Source organism: Peromyscus californicus, unplaced genomic scaffold (genome assembly GCF_007827085.1).
Source record: "Peromyscus californicus insignis strain IS unplaced genomic scaffold, ASM782708v3 Scaffold_8__1_contigs__length_139910024, whole genome shotgun sequence".
Taxonomy (NCBI): Eukaryota; Metazoa; Chordata; class Mammalia; order Rodentia; family Cricetidae; genus Peromyscus; species Peromyscus californicus.
The window spans coordinates 125,554,644-125,570,460 of record NW_026294606.1 but is presented as its reverse complement, the minus strand read 5'-3'; the positions used below and the strand labels follow the sequence as shown (position 1 = coordinate 125,570,460).

Below are 15,817 nucleotides of genomic sequence, written 5' to 3'. Positions count from 1 at the left end.
TGTATAATTACTCAGCTGTTTATGTCTCGGGATGCTATGAAAATAAATGATTGTGAAAAGCCAAACTTTCTACTCACCTGATACTGAGTCAGAATCTGACAAAACAAAATAGAAACACTTTGTTTTTTTCTTCTATCTGCTATAATCCCTGAAAGCAAGCAGAACACACTGGTTGGGTAGACTTTCTCTTGATTTAAGTTGTAGCTTTGCATTCTGGTTTGTGAGAACATCCAAACAAAATCTCTATATGACATGAAAAATGAGGTGATGGGACAGATCAGAGTCCAGATGCGTTCCATAAGCACAGCTTAACTAGGGCGGGCACAGGACACTGTGGAGTCCTGCTTCACGTGAACTCTGCTGCAGTCATTCTTCTGGACAGGGAAGAAAGAAGAATGGCAAAGTGTATTAATGTAGAGCAAAGGTGTTGCTTCTTATAGGCTACATATTTGCCAGAATTCTTTGACTGCAAGTGACAGAAACTCAATTTCAGCCAGGTGAAGCAAAGAATTGGATTGCTGGTAAGAAACGGGGCTATCCCTGAGACAAAGATGGTCTGTTGGAATACATGATGCTCAGAGACTGGAGCTGGCAATTTGATGATACCAAGATGCTGTATTCTCCATCCATTTGCTAATTTTGTTTCCCTTTTGATCTCGGCTCCATTCTTTTGGGTACCTTCTCAGCATGGCAGGTAGTGATCTCCCTTAGTGGAAACTTTGTGATTCTACCTCTGTTTCTTCTAGTAAAGGAACAAGGGAGACTTCCAAGTCAGTTTATGTTAAAAAGCAAAAACAAAAAGTGGCCAGGTGGTGATGACACATGCCTTTAACCCCAGCACTCAGGAGGCAGAGGCAGGTGGATTTCTGTGAGCTTGAGGCCAACATAGTCTACTGAACAAGCTCTAGGACAGTTAGGGCTGTTATACAGAGAAACCTTGTCTCGAAAAACCAAGAAAAAAAAGGTAATACAGAAACCCCATGAATTCTATAGCCTGGATCTAGACACCCCTTGTCACCCACTGTAGTCTTAAAAGGTAAAGATAATAAGATTGGGCCCCCCTGGGTCCCATACCCAACCGCACATAGGGAGCAATGTTTCTGACCAGATGATGGGGACCCGGTCTGAGGGAAACATGATGGACTGAGGTAATGACAGAGCTTCCAAATTCAACTTTGTATAAACTTAAAAGACATGGGGCTCAAGAAAATAACTCAGAGCAAACACGTGAGAATACTTCATGTAGAGTCTCGGAATTCAGATTTCTGTTTGTGAAACTGGCATTTCCCTCTCATTAACTAGGACTCTTTACTCTCTAGTGAGGTCATGTAGAACTGCCTAAGAATTACCTTCCAATTGACTTCCAGAGGAAAGCCAGCATCAAAATGCTATGAGTGGCACCAGAGGATGGTGACAGCGAGGACAATCAAGGGCTTAGGAAGTCAGCAGAGACTGTTGTTCAGTTGATGACTCAGCCAAACTGCTGGCCACGGAAAAGAGCACGTGGGTTATTTCCCACATACAGACAGAAGTCTTAGAAAGGGGGATCCTTGTCTTGTCTGTCTGTCGCTTCTCTCATTTTTGAAGGGAACTGTAGCTCTTTCTATAGATGGACAGATGGATGAAAACATGTGCCGCATGGTTCTCTATTTCCCGAAACAGTCACGAGTCAAGAACAGGACCAAGCACCAAATTTCACATTTGTTCCTTTGGTCCGTGAGCACAGTATATTGGCTCATTTTCTCAGAAATCAAAGTCCTTTGGCGGCCAAGCTCACATGCTACCGCTTCATTAGAGAGAAAAGCCTGAGGAACAGGAAGAGTGGGGCAGGGAAGGAAGGGGTCTGCATTAGCTGGCCATCGCTTTGTAAGTGGTAACCCATGTGCTCTCATGGGACCATATCCTGCAAGGTCAAAAAGAAAGCTGATGGGTAGACTGGTCCATCTGTCGAGTAAGGGTGGAGTCCTGCCAGACTCCTTTTCCCATTGGCCAAATGTTTGACCTATGGGGTATGAATCCCTTGTCTTTCAGATTGTACAGTGAGAATGTTTCACACTGAGGTCAAATGAGGACATCCTGGAATAGGAGGCTGGGGTGAATGGGGAAAGTCTAAGTTGTACTGTGAGGCTGAACCTGAGTCAAGCGAAGTTGCCTCCCACAGAGCATGCTGTCTGTACTAAAGGGCCCTGAAACCCAGAGGCAGGTGTGGTGTGAAGACCGAAGTGTATAATGAGAGCTCTCTCCCTCCCCCTTCTTCTTTCACAGCCAGAACTTCAAATCTCAGAGAGATCTTTGAAACCCTTCTCAGATAAGCAAACCACACAGTGTGAGACCTGTTACAAAACGCAACCCATCACACCAGTCAACAACGGAACTTAGAACTTGCCCACTCTCAACTCTCTATGCTCTGATTCTTCACAGTTTCTCAAGCCTCAGACAGACCCCTATTTGCATTTGTGACAAAATTTTCCAGACACCTTACTTGGTGAGAAGCAAGTCAACAACTCCTAAATATTCATGTGCTAATTAATGGCTCGATCTCAGTGGGTAGAGATACGTCTATCAGAATCTGTTTATCTTCATTACTTCACTGCTGTTTTGGTGCCAGGCATAAACAGCTCATGACATGCTGACAGGACAGATGAATGCCATCCATAGTCTGAGGGGGAGAAGCTAGCTCTTCCTGCTAACAGAACTCGGATGTGTGGCTTTAAGAAGACAGTAGGAAAGACTGGTGTTCATGTGTATAGCCCTCTATGTGCCAGCAGTGTGTGTCTACCTTAGCCTATGCTTGCACTGAGTGTCTTCATAATAGGATCGGAGCCTCTACTTCCTAAAAGGAGTGTGACACAGAGTGGGAGGTACAATTCTGTGACCACACGTATCCTTATATGCCTAATATTTTACTATCTTTCAGATGGTGACATCAAACTCAGAAGCCATCTTTCTTCAATTCCCTCAAATTTTCGGGGAAGATCAGGTTTCTGAAAGTAAACATGAAAGTGTACAGCCAGGTAGCTCTGCCATCTAGAACTGCGGTTTTGGAGAGCTTGCCTGAACTGGGAGCTGATGGATGCTCTGCATTCTCCCAAATGATGCACACTTATTAGGCTAGGCCTCTCACAGCTCCCTGCATTCCTCCAAGCAAGACACCGTGTTAAACTCTCCTTCCCCCGCCGTATATATTATGGGGAAAAGTATCTGTTGAGATCTGTTAAATGTTACCCACATTTATATAGCAGAGGCAAGGGGAGAAAGGCTAGCAGCCATGCAAGAAGGGGGGTGGCACATGTTGGGATTTGAAATCTAAGCCTCATTGGTTAGAGCCACCATCTAACCAATCATTATCATGCCTCCACGAAGCCCTGAGAGATGGTGTTTACAGCTTAGCATCTAGTACACCTCATCTATAATGCACTGGCTTAGACAAATTGCCTGTGTACCTCAAAGGCATGTGCTGGGATAACGTAAATAGAGAAATCTGGAAGTGTGTTTAAAAGGCTAAAGGATAAGTTGGAGAGATGGCTCAGTGGTTAAGAGCATGGACTGCTCTGGCAGACAAACTGTGTTCCCAGAATGCACATCGGGCAGCTCACACCTGCCTTTAGCTCCAGCTCCATGGGATCCAATGCCTCTGGCCTCTGCAGACACCGGCACAGAAGTGGACATACTTACATAGACAGGCATCCACACATATAACTAAAAATAGCTCACACCTTTATCCAGGCCCTCAGGAGACAAAGGCAGGTAGATTTCTGTGAGTCCAAGACCAGCCTGGACATGGCAAGTTCCAGGCCAGCCAGAGCTACATAGTCTAAGACAAAAGAAAACAGAAACCCTGGAGTAAACAGCAACAACAACACCAATAGTTAAAGGATACAAGGAGAATGGGTGATCTGCCCTTCTCTGTCTGTTACTGTTGGTCTGTTTCCCCCCACATTCTTGGGCGTTATTTGTGTTTCCCCAGGTGACCCTCACTTCTACCACATCTGAGACATACAGTGCTCCAGAAAAAAACATGTGTCTGCACAGCTCTCCATTTGGCTTTCAGAATTCTGTGATCTAGACAACAGGGGTGATTTCCCTCTGTTTCAGTGGACAGTGAGTCTGGAGAGGCCTCGTTTGCCCAGAACTGGTGAGTGAGCACCTCAAGACTGTGAAGTGAGAAGGAAGGCAAGCTGAGTCCTCTGCTGGCTCCATACCACATCAGACTGTAGCTGAAAGTTTCTCCGGTCCCACCCAGCACCACGGTCCCATGTTTCTCCCTCCTGCCCTGTGGTCAGGATGAATCTCTCCCACTGGAGTCCTACAGTCGCTTGGTCCCAAGTAAACACACAGAGACTTATATTATTTACAAACTGTATGACCTATGACTCAGGCTTCTTACTAGCTAGCTCTTATAACTTAAACTCAACCCATAACCATTAATCTTTTATCTCCACGTGTTCCATGGCTTTAGCTGCCTCCTGTGGCTTTACCTGCATCCCATTACATGTTGCTCCTTGGACGGCAGTTTGGCGTCTCCCCTTATTCTCCTTTCTCCTCTCACTAACTCTCTTGGATTTTCCTGCCTGGCTCCCATCCTGCCCTGCCATAGGCCAATGCAGCTTTATTTATCAGCCAATGGGAGTAACACATATTCACAGCATACACAAAGACATCCCACAGCATCAGACAGCATTCTGCACTCAGAGAGAGTTTTGTTGGTGTTGGAGGGTGTGTGTGCATGTGTCTGCATGCGTGTACCTGTTGTGTTTGTGTTCTTGTGTGTGTGCACATGTATGTGCTGGTGCATGTGAAGGCCACAGGTTGACATTGGGTGCCTCCTTAATTGTTTCTTAGGGGGATAGGGTCTCTCACTGGCCCTGAGACTCACCGATTTGGCTAGACTGGCCAGCAAGCCCCTAATATCCTCCTGTCTGCCTCTGCACTGGGATGCCAGACACACACCGCTGTGCTGGCTTTCTTTGTGCATGGCGGACACATGAACTCAGGTTAGCTCATCCGCACAGCAAGCACTTCACTGACTGAGCCATCTTCCCAAAGCAGTGCTTTGGGTTGGGGTCTCACTCTGTGACCCAGGCTGACCTCAGACTCATAATCCTCCTGTCTCAGCCTCTTGAGCTCCACCACTCCTGAGGAAATCTTGACACCAGTGTGTGGTTTGTGCTGGGCAGGCCTCTGGGACGAGGACAGAGCAGGTTCGGGAGATTTCTTGTCAAGGTTCAGTTAACCCCTCACATCTATGTTACCACACAGCTTTCCCACTCTGCAGTCTGCTCTCAGTCTGCCTAGTACCAAATCCAGAATGGTCTCAAGCCAGAGAGGAAGAAAGCCAGAAATCCAATGTGGTTTCTGAAACTAGTTCTTGGCTTAATTATTGCCTCTGTAGTTTATAACACTTTATACTGGCTATGTCACATAGATCAATAATTTGCAAGGGACATGGACATTCACTTGCTAATGTCTTTCATGAGTTGATAGCTGCTGCAGGGGAGAGATGACTACGGGGGGCTCTTTAGATCAGGGCTCAGTATACTATCTTTTAAAGGACCAGACAACAAATAGTTTAAGCTTTGTAGTACATTGCTCAGCTATTCCTTCATAATAGGAAAGCTGCAAAGCATGCCTGGGTGCAACTAAAACTTTATTTACAAAACAGTGACAGGTCAGATTTGGCTTGCCGTACATTTTCCCATTCTTCTTTATTTTGTCTTAAAATATGCATGGTAAAACATTAAAATATCTGTGTGCAAAGTTTTATGTGGCAATTATATAATACATGATGAAAGAGTGAGATCACAGTTGTAAGATCCTGACATACATGCTCTGTGCAGCCAACAGTCATTCAGCAACAGTAATTACCCGATAACCGTAAACTTCTATATGAGTGAGCTAGAATACTTAGCAATTATTCTTATAATGTTAGAGACAATAGGTAGTCTCTCTGAATATTTAGGTTAAAAAATCTAATTTTGCCTGAATTATTTAAGCTGACTGGTGAGGCTTAGCTCGGGAGTCGGGTATGAGGCTGGCAGATCTGTCCTGTTTCCAGAGCCAATAACCAACAAGCTCCAACCACCTGCTCTTTGCCCCAGGCTGGACAGGTGTGATTCAGGGAGCAACAGTCCTGGTTTCAGACAGCCATTGTCTCCAAGGGTTACCAAAGCCAGTGCTCCCCTCTGCTGCTATCACTGCTGTTTCCATGGAAATGGGCACCTCCTAAGCTAAAACAAGGTACCTAAGTTTTAAAACAGTGATTGTTTGGACTCTTTTAGTTTCTATGAAAATCACAGTTAGCAATCAAGGCAATCTAAACAGACCACTGTTTAGATCACGACTGTCTCATCCCTGAGATAGGATGCCAGATGTTGTACAGTGGCCTTAACTATAATACTAGGAGTGACAATTGTACTTGACTCACAAGAACATCACATGGATGAAACAAGGTTCTGCATGCATAGCACTGAGCACAGGGCTTGACGCTGGAGAATCTGCAGATTAGTAAAGATAATTAGGAAATTGTAGATGCTGTACAGGTATCAAAACAACATTACAGAGAGTGGAGAATGAGAGATATAATGTTTCTATTGAAAAGCTAAGTGAGAAAATTGTCTGATATGTTCTCAGTAGCTTAGAAACATACAAACAGAAAAACTGGACATGACAGTGTAACTGGGGTCCTAATTTGTGATCTCAAATTATTTTTTTTTTGTCCTTGCAAAGTGATTTTACATTCCATGCTCGACTTCAGCTTCTGTTCTTATGCACTGTTCTATATTGCTACATTTTGCGTGTGTTTAATTTTTTATGATCTGGGCGATCTCAAAGAGAACATGGAAGTGGGTTTCCTGAAGGCAAAAAACTGTTTAGGGTGTATGTGATATAAAATGATGCCTCTTTGTAGAGTGAATATAGCCTTCTATGTTGTTCTGGATAATTATTCTGGGAAAGACTGGCACTGTCCCTACTTTCTCCCTCTCACCAGGATGGAGCCAATGGGCCGACTCCAGGTGCTGACACCAATAGCATTTGTTGTCTTACCTGTCTATATATGTTGGAGATTACAGAACAGTCCAGGATCAGAAAAGGGATACAGCCACTGCAGTGACATGCAGTAGAAAAACCAAGTGTTCCAGCCTGAAAGAATGGGCTTGTTTTATTTGCCTTTCCTGGAATCTGACTCACTCTGTTGCCTACCCCTCATCTTAGCTGGAGGTACTTTCTCTCTATCTGTGGTGGCTATTCTTGGTTGTCAATTTGACTACATCTGGAACTAAAACTCAAAGTGGAGGGCACACCTGTGAGGGATTTTTGCTTAATTTGAAGTAGGATGGTTCACTTCTAATCAATCAGATCTTTGAGTTAGGAAGATACAAGCCTTTTATCTGGACCTTGAGGTTGGAAGACACACCTTTAATCTGGGCCACAACTTCTCCTGGAATCCTATATAAGGACATGGAAAAAGGAAGTTTTTTCCTTTTTCTGCTTGCTCTTGTCTTGCTAGCAAGTCCACTCCTTCACTGGCATTAGATCAGGATTCCAACATATACTGAAAATCAGCTGAGACATCCAGCCTTGTGAATTGAGCAACTACGGGATTTGTGGACTCTCCATTTGCAGCCAACCATTTTTGGATTAGCTGGACTACAGCCTATAAGTCTTTCCAATAAATCTCCTATATCTCTATCTCTATATCATCTATCTATATCTATTCATTCTAATAGATATAGATATACAATCTTTTCCTCTTATTCTCTCCACAGTGAAACACTGTTTTAGACGATTAAATAACTTTTAAATGGGATTCCTCTCATGACATAGAAATTAGAAGATTGTTGAAAATAACATTTCCAACTAGTGGTGATACACTCTCTTTCTGAAGAGTGATAAAGCAGAACATTTCAAATCCCTAGTGATGTTTATGTCTTTCCATTCATTGGTTCCTCTTCTGGGAACTTATCCTGATGAAATAATCCAGCATGTTGACAAAGATCTCCCTTGAACTATTATATTTTCCATCTTAGGAGGAAAATCTACAGGAGGGTGAACAGTGATGTGCCTCACAGCACATTTATGCACATGGGGTGTGCAATCCTGAAGATACTTAGAATTTTTTGACAAAGAAATTCTTGTGTCATAATTAGTTTTTTTTTAAAAAAACTCAAGATTTAGATTAAAAAATAGTCTATTCTTATTTATTTATATATATTTATATATATATATTTATATATATTATTCTATATAACATAAACATACAATGTAAAAATGGAAAGAAATGGGTGTAGGGAGGTGGCTCAGTGGGTAAAATGTCTGCCCTGCAAGAATGGAGATCTAAGTTTGACATTCAGATCTTTTCTAGAAAGCCAAGCATGCCATCATGAACTTATGACCTCAGTGTTAGGTAGAGACAGGTGGAACTCTGGGGCTCAGTGGACAGCCACTCTAGCCAGAAGCAGAAAGTTCCAGGTTCAGTGAGAGACTCTACTTCAAAAAACATGGTAGAAGGGTGATGGGGAGTAATTCCCAATATCAAACTCTGACCTTTACGCTGTTGCCAGCACATATATGCACACATACATAACACGCGCGTGTGCGCACATACACACACACGGGGGGGGGGGGGGGATAAAATAAAATGGACCACATCAACAAGAAGATTATAATTTATTTTAAAGTTAGTGTCTAGATAAAAGAAATGTGTGGGAGTTGGGGATTTAGCTCAGTGGTAGAGCGCTTGCCTAGCAAGCACAAGGCCCTGGGTTTGATCCTCAGCTCCAAAAAAAAAAAAAAGAAATGTGTGAATATACTTTGCGAGCTGCCCAGGGATGGGTCCATAGGTCATTGTTCTTTATTTCTATTGTAACTTAAAGAGAAACATGACGTCCAGAGCTCTCAATGTCCTGCAGATGAAGGAGGATGATGTCCTCAAATTCCTTGTCACAGGGACCCACTTAGGTAGCACCAAAACCTTGAATTTCGGATGAAGCAGTGCATCTACAAAAGGAAAGTGATGGTATCTACATCATAGATCTGAAGCAGACCTGGGAGAAGCTGTTACTTGCAGCTCAGGCTATTGTCCCCATTGAGAACCCTGCTGATGTCAGCGTCACCTCCTCCAGGAACACCGGGCGGTGAGCTGTGCTGAAGTTTGCTGCCTCCACTGGAGCCACTCCAGTTGTTGGCCGCTTCACCCCTGGGACCCTCACCAACCAGATCCAACAGCCTTCAGGGAGCCGCAGCTTCTAGTGGTGACTGACCACTGACCCAGGGCTGACCACCAGCCCCTCACAAAGGCATCTTATGTCAACTGCCTGCCATTGCTCTGTGTACCACAGACTCTACTCTGTACTATGTGGACATTGCCATCCCAACAACAAGGAAGCTCACTCGGTGTATCTGATGTGGTGGATGCTGGCCCAGGAAGTACTCCACATGCGTGGCACTGTCTCCCATGAGCACCCGTGGGAGGTTATGCCTGATCTTTACTTCTACAGAGACCCAGAGGAGACTGAGAAGGAGCAGCAGGCTGCCGCTGAGAAGGCTGTGACTGACCAAGGAGGAATTTCAGGGCAAATGGACTGCGCCAGCTCCTGACATCACTGCTGCTCAGCCAGAGGGGCAGACTTGTCTGCAGGTGTGGCGGTGCCCTCTGTGTTCAGTTCTCTACCAAAGACTGGAGTCTCCAGCCAGCCACTGAGGACTGGTCAGCAGCTCCCACGGTGCAGGCCACCACATGGGTTGGAGCCACCACTGAGTGGTCCTGCCCTGCTCTGCAGATGCCTGAGCAAAGTGGGGAGAAGTGGAAGGAAAATAAAGTTCCTAAAAGCTGAAGAAAGTGTGACTCCATTAAATAGCTGCAGCAAGGCCGTCACCTTTTGACCACCGCACGTGGTTCACTACCTTATCCTTTGAGGTAATACCTGACTTTGGTTGGGGTGTACTGAACTTTTAAAACAATCTAATTCACTATTCTTCATGGTCTTTTCTGTATTTCTATAACAGCATATGGATGGGCATTTTGTGCAGCCAGAAACATATTGAAAGAAAAGTGAAACTTGAAATAGAGATACCATCTTACGCCCATCAGAGTAGAATCTATGTAACAATTCATGCAGTAACACTGTTTGCTGGGATGTGAGAAAGGAGTGGAGACTGTTGCAGTATTTCTAGCATAAGTGTTAATTGACAATTACTTTAGAAACTGACTTTGCAAAGCTGAGGATGCCTCTTTTTAACTCAGTGGTGACAATCCTAGGTACATGCCCTGGAGATGCTCTCATAAACATGCAGAAGCAGGCTGAGGGACATGGGTTACAGCCTGTGACAGTAAAACTCAGGAACAAAGTAAATATTTACCCATGGAGAAATGGATGTGGTAGTTAACATAGGTTTATACATTATATCTGCATTAATACAATTAATACATTAATGAGGGTCTGCTTCAATTTCTATAAAACTTAGAAATATACAGTAGAAAACACTGGTACATGTCTGAAATCCCAGCTACTTGCAAGGAAGAAGCAGAAGGAACATGGATTTGAGGCCTGCCTGGACTTCAGGGTGAATCTGTCTCAAAAAAAAAGAAAAATATTCAAACCACTTGCAATTTCAATTAAGATGGAGAATCCTACTTCATTATGTTTCCTACTGAATGTAACTGAATAGCATGTGGAGTGATCGTCTGAGGAGTAGAAGGCCAATGATATCAGGCGAGGGAAGAGTCTGGCTTGAAGCAGGAGTGGACAGTGGTGAGTTCCTTGTCTCCCCCTGTGTCCTGTTCTCAGAGGAGCTGGGTCCTGGAGGAGCCCCTGAATGTAGAAGCAATGAGCTCCAAGGGCAGGTCTCCCTTCTGGTCTGAGGAGCTGGAAGAGGAGCCCCTGTCAGAGAGAGTTGGGGGAGCTTCACACATCTGTTCTATTCTCCCCAATACCAAGTGGGAAATCAATAGCAGTAGTGACAACACTAGCCAGGGAGGCATCCCAGACTCTGGGGAACACAGGTCCTCCATGTCACTGTTAGTAATTATTGAAGTGGGAAGCAGCTGTCAGGTATTTGGGAACAGGTGGACAGGACAGGAAATATCCATTTACAAGCAATGATTCTGAGAACTGAGTTCAAGGATAGACCATCACTTGGGTCCTCGGCTGATCTAGGATGGCAGATATCCAGAATATATCTGAATGATACTGCAAAAGCCTTAGAAGGGAACTTAAGAGATTAGTGTGTGATTCACACTGGGCCATCCTCTGGCACTTGAGGACAGAGTGATTTCTTGTCAGCTTTAGTTATTCCCTCCAGTCTAAGCCACCACCCATTGTTCAGAAGCATTCTTTGTTTTCATACCCCATGTCTATCCCTTCCTCAGCACCAGGTCCAGGGTGAGATCATCCCAGAGAGGAAAGAAAACAGCAGCTTGATACTTCTGCAAGGTTTTCTTAAACTACATCACATGTGTAGCTCTAACACCTTTTGATGGTTCGTAGTTATATCATAAAAATCCCTGAGTGCTCTATACGGGCTGCAGAGGAGACTTAAAATGGTGAAGTTCCTGTCCTGATATTTGCCTTCCATGACTTGGTAATTATTGAAGTGGAGTGAATTATTATCTGTGTATTATAAAGATAGAACACCTATCCCCTTACATATCTAAAAGTTAAGAGATATATTTCAATGTTACACATAAACTAAGATGTCTGTTACAGTTAGCTTCAGTTGTCAACTTGACACCTGGGAAGACAGAATCTCGAGGAACTACCTCCATCTGACTGGTAAGTGGGGCGTTTTCTTAGTTGCTCATTGATGGAGAAGGGCTCAGTCCACTGTGATGGTACTGGATCTGTGTAGATGGATCTGCACTGTAGAAAAAAGTGGGTTGAGCTCTTGTGAGAGCCACCTTTCCTGAACGAGCTAACTCCCCCCGCCCCCATAGAAGCTTCTCTTTACAGCAAATGGTGACCATCACAGAAAACCACAACTGGACACAATGTAGAGATCAACAGGTCGTGGGCAGCCCAGCCCCAGTGCACACATCGACATCACAGCTCCGGCATCTATGGCTCAGAGAACACTGCCAAGGGAAGATCATGAAAAGGGGCAAAAAGATGATAAGAGCCAGAATGCCAGGAAGTCTGCTATGAATGTCGGTAGAAATAGCTACAGAACTAAGACCAGAACAGTGGCACTATCAGTGAACATGTTAATGTGCAAGGGGAAACTGTCATGGGGGCCCTTTGACAAAGAACTCTAGTTAACTGATGACTGCTGGGAAAAGGAAAATGAGTCCATTCATTGGTTGTCAGATGCAGTGTGGTCATACTTGAAACCATTTCCACACAAACAACAAAAATGGACCCAGCAGGTTGTATTTATATGTATTTGTGAATACACATATGAACACACATATGTGTAACAATTGTAATCAAGGAAAAAGAAAATAGAAGGATTTGATATTGTAGCTATGGGAGGGGTTTGAGTAAGGGTAGCTGGGAGGGACTGGAGGGAAGAAAGACAGGGAAAATTTAATACAATTATATTTCAACTAAACCCATTAAAATAAAATAAATCTTTGAAAGTCACCACAGGCACATGCAGTTTTAATTTAAGGCTTTCATCCAATTTTATTAAGTGTTATTAGGGAAAATAGGATAAAATTAAAGGATTTGTTAAAAAAGTAAAACAAAGAAAGAAAGCTGAGTAAGCCACGGGGACCAAGTAGTAAGCAACATTTCTCCATGGTCTCTGCTTCCGTTCTTTGTTGGGGGTATTTGATCACACTGTGTGAAGATGTGTTTCTGTCCTTCCTTGCCTGCCTAAGGCACCTTATGATTGGTTTAATTAAGAGCTGAACTGTAGTTGGTCTTTTTTTTTTTTAACTCTTTGGGAAGCCTACCACCCAGCTCCCAGATAATCACAAGGAGACTTACTCTTTTTTATGAATGCCCAGCCTTAGCTTGGCTTATTTCTAGCCAGCTTTTCTTAGATTATCTCATCTACCTTTTGCCTCTGGGCTTTTTATCTCTATCTCTGTATATCTTTTCTTCACTTCTTACTCCGTGACTTGCTGTGTAGCTGGGTGGCCCCTGGTGTCCTCTATCCTTCTTTTCTGATGTTCTTGCTCCTCCCTCTTCTCTTTTTCTCTTCTGTTTATTCTCTGTGCCTGGCAGCCCCATCCAATCCCTCTCCTGCCTAGCTATCGGCCATTCAGTTCTTTATTAGACCAATCAGGTTTTTTAGGCAGGCAAAGTAACACAGCTTCACAGAGTTAAACAAATGCAACATAAAAGAATGCAATACATCTTTGCATCATTAAACAAACGTACCACAGCATAAACAAATGTAACACATCTTCAACTAACATTCCACGACACTGAATGGCCAATAGCTAGGTGGGAGAAGATAGGAAGGACTTCCAGGCAGAGATAGGAACTCCAGAAAGAATCTGAGGTGGGAGGGATTCATCAGTTAGATGAGGAGAAAGTCAAATATGCAGAATTGGATACTGAGGAGAGGTAATGAGCCACGTGGCAGAATGCAGATTAACATAAATGGATTCATTTAAGTTTTAAGAGCTAGTTAGGATCAAGCCTAAGTTAAGGCCAAGCTTTCATACTTAATAAGAATCTCTGTGTCATTATTCGGGAGCTAGTGGTCCAAAGAAAGACCTGCTACAGTTCCTGACTTCAGGTTCCTGCCTTGGTTCCCTCTGATGGTGGACTGTGACCTGGAAGTGTAAAATGAAATAAACTTTTTCCTTCTCAGGTTAATTTTCATCAGAGATTTATCACAGCAACAGATAGCACACTAGAATAATGTCTTAAACAAATATAGAAAAATTTGAACTCACTGAAAATTTAAATTTTACATTCAAAATTTGCTTGTGGAGTATAGGGAAAGCTGTATCTGGAGGGAAAATGGTAATTTCGAATGCTTATTAGCAGAAGGAGACTACATAAGCATTTCAAGAAGCTAGTGGCTGGGGACATAGCTCAGTGGTAAATTTCTTGCCTAGCCAGTACAAACTTCAAAAATAGAAGAATAGGCACAATAGCTATAAAATAACTAATGAGACAATATTAAATTATTTTAAAGGATAATACTATTTGGTATGTCAATTGAGGTTGATTGAGAAAAATATAGAGTATGTCTAAATAATCGTGTATAAAATGCCAGGTAGGAACAGAGGAGGCAATCTTTCCAGGGCTACAGAGAGGAAAGGGTGACCCCAGGGCCACCTGTACCAGGCAAGTGCTCTACCACTGAGTCTCATCTATAGCCTTGGCATGAAATAGTAATAGACAAATTCTTGGACAAACGCAACTTACTAAAGTGGACACCAGAAGAATTGGAATCTTACAACGTCCTTTTATGTGTACATGATAGATGTCAGGAAAAAAGGTTGACATTTTAAAAATTAAGTTGAGAGAACTGGGAGGGCAGCCAGTCAGTACACTGCTTTATAACTGGCCCGTAAGAAGACGCATATCCAGATTCAAGTTTTAAGAAACCTCAAGCTTGCAGTACCGTATCAAACAATGGAGGCAGTTACCTTTAATCTAAATGAAGTAAAGACCAATTTAAAGTTCTTTGCTCTGCTGCAGGTTGCTGTGAAACTGGACAAAGTGATGTTGAACTTGATGAGATTAGAAGGTTAACAGTTGAGGAAGACCAGCTGGCCCGTGGCCTCCTCCTCTGCTGTTTCACTGACCTTCACCTCCTTGGCAGCCAAGGAGTTCTTACGGTCCTAATGCCAGCACATTTCTCTTTGAATTCAGGGAAAGACTGGTCTGTATTTGCCTTGGAACATCTCAGAAGTGAGACCAGCTCATTCCCTTCTTCCTCTTCCCATATTCTAGGATGACATATCTATAAACCATGGACGCATACTTTGGCAGGGGATCTGCCATCAGTTTAAAAAGGGAATTCCTTATAAAGCCAAGCTGGCTTTAGGCTTTGTCACAACATGCTACCTGTTACCTTTAGACTAGTGAGTTTATGTTCATTCTTTTCTTACCACTGTGATAAAAATCCCTGACATGAACAACACAAGGAAGAAATGACTTATTTCAGTTCACAGTTTCAAAGATTCAGTCCATTGAGGCAGGAAGGCGTGACAGATGGAACAACTCATAGTATGTGGTCAGGAAGCAGAGGAAGAAACTGGAGGGCAGCCACAGCCTCTAAAGGCACAGGCCCAGTGACCTATTTTCTGCAGCTAGGACCCATCTCCAAGCTTCTACCACCTCCCACAACAGTGCCAACATGTTGGGAAACAAGCATTCACCATGGGAGCCTGTTGTAGATTTTTCAGTGTAAAACTATAACAAACTTTATTTAAGGCTTGATCAAAGCAAAATCTGGGGTTGGCTCTGCCTCTTTTCTGTTTGTAGCATCAGTCTCTTCCTGTTACAGTATCATAAATTTATGTGTCATTATGGCCTTGCCACAATCTTCAATTTCTCCACAAAGCTCTCCCAGGCCACCCCCATATCTTGTAGGCATGGTCTTCATTCTCCACTGAGTAACCATTCCCCCCCCCCCTCCCGGGGCTCTAACTTAGAGGTCTCCTATCACAGAGAGTAGGGCTTGAACAACTACCAATCACTCTTACCAAGCCAGGCATTATGGAGTAGTGCACAGGGGAAAGTTAAAGTCAAATCAGGGTGGACTCAGAGTCCTGTCTCTGGTCCTTATAAGGTTCATCCTGTTATACTTTTGGGATCTCATTTTCTCATATACTAAAAGAAAGAAAGAATACTAGATTATTTGATAGGTTTGTGTTGTAGAATGTTATCTTAACTAGGCAAAGATGTGTTAC

At 43.4% G+C, this 15,817-nt stretch overlaps 1 pseudogene; it reads left to right on the top strand.

The window, feature by feature from the left end:
* Positions 1 to 8,879: 8,879 nt before the first annotated feature.
* LOC128104598 (40S ribosomal protein SA-like) lies at positions 8,880 to 9,833 on the top strand (annotated as a pseudogene).
* Positions 9,834 to 15,817: the final 5,984 nt, after the last annotated feature.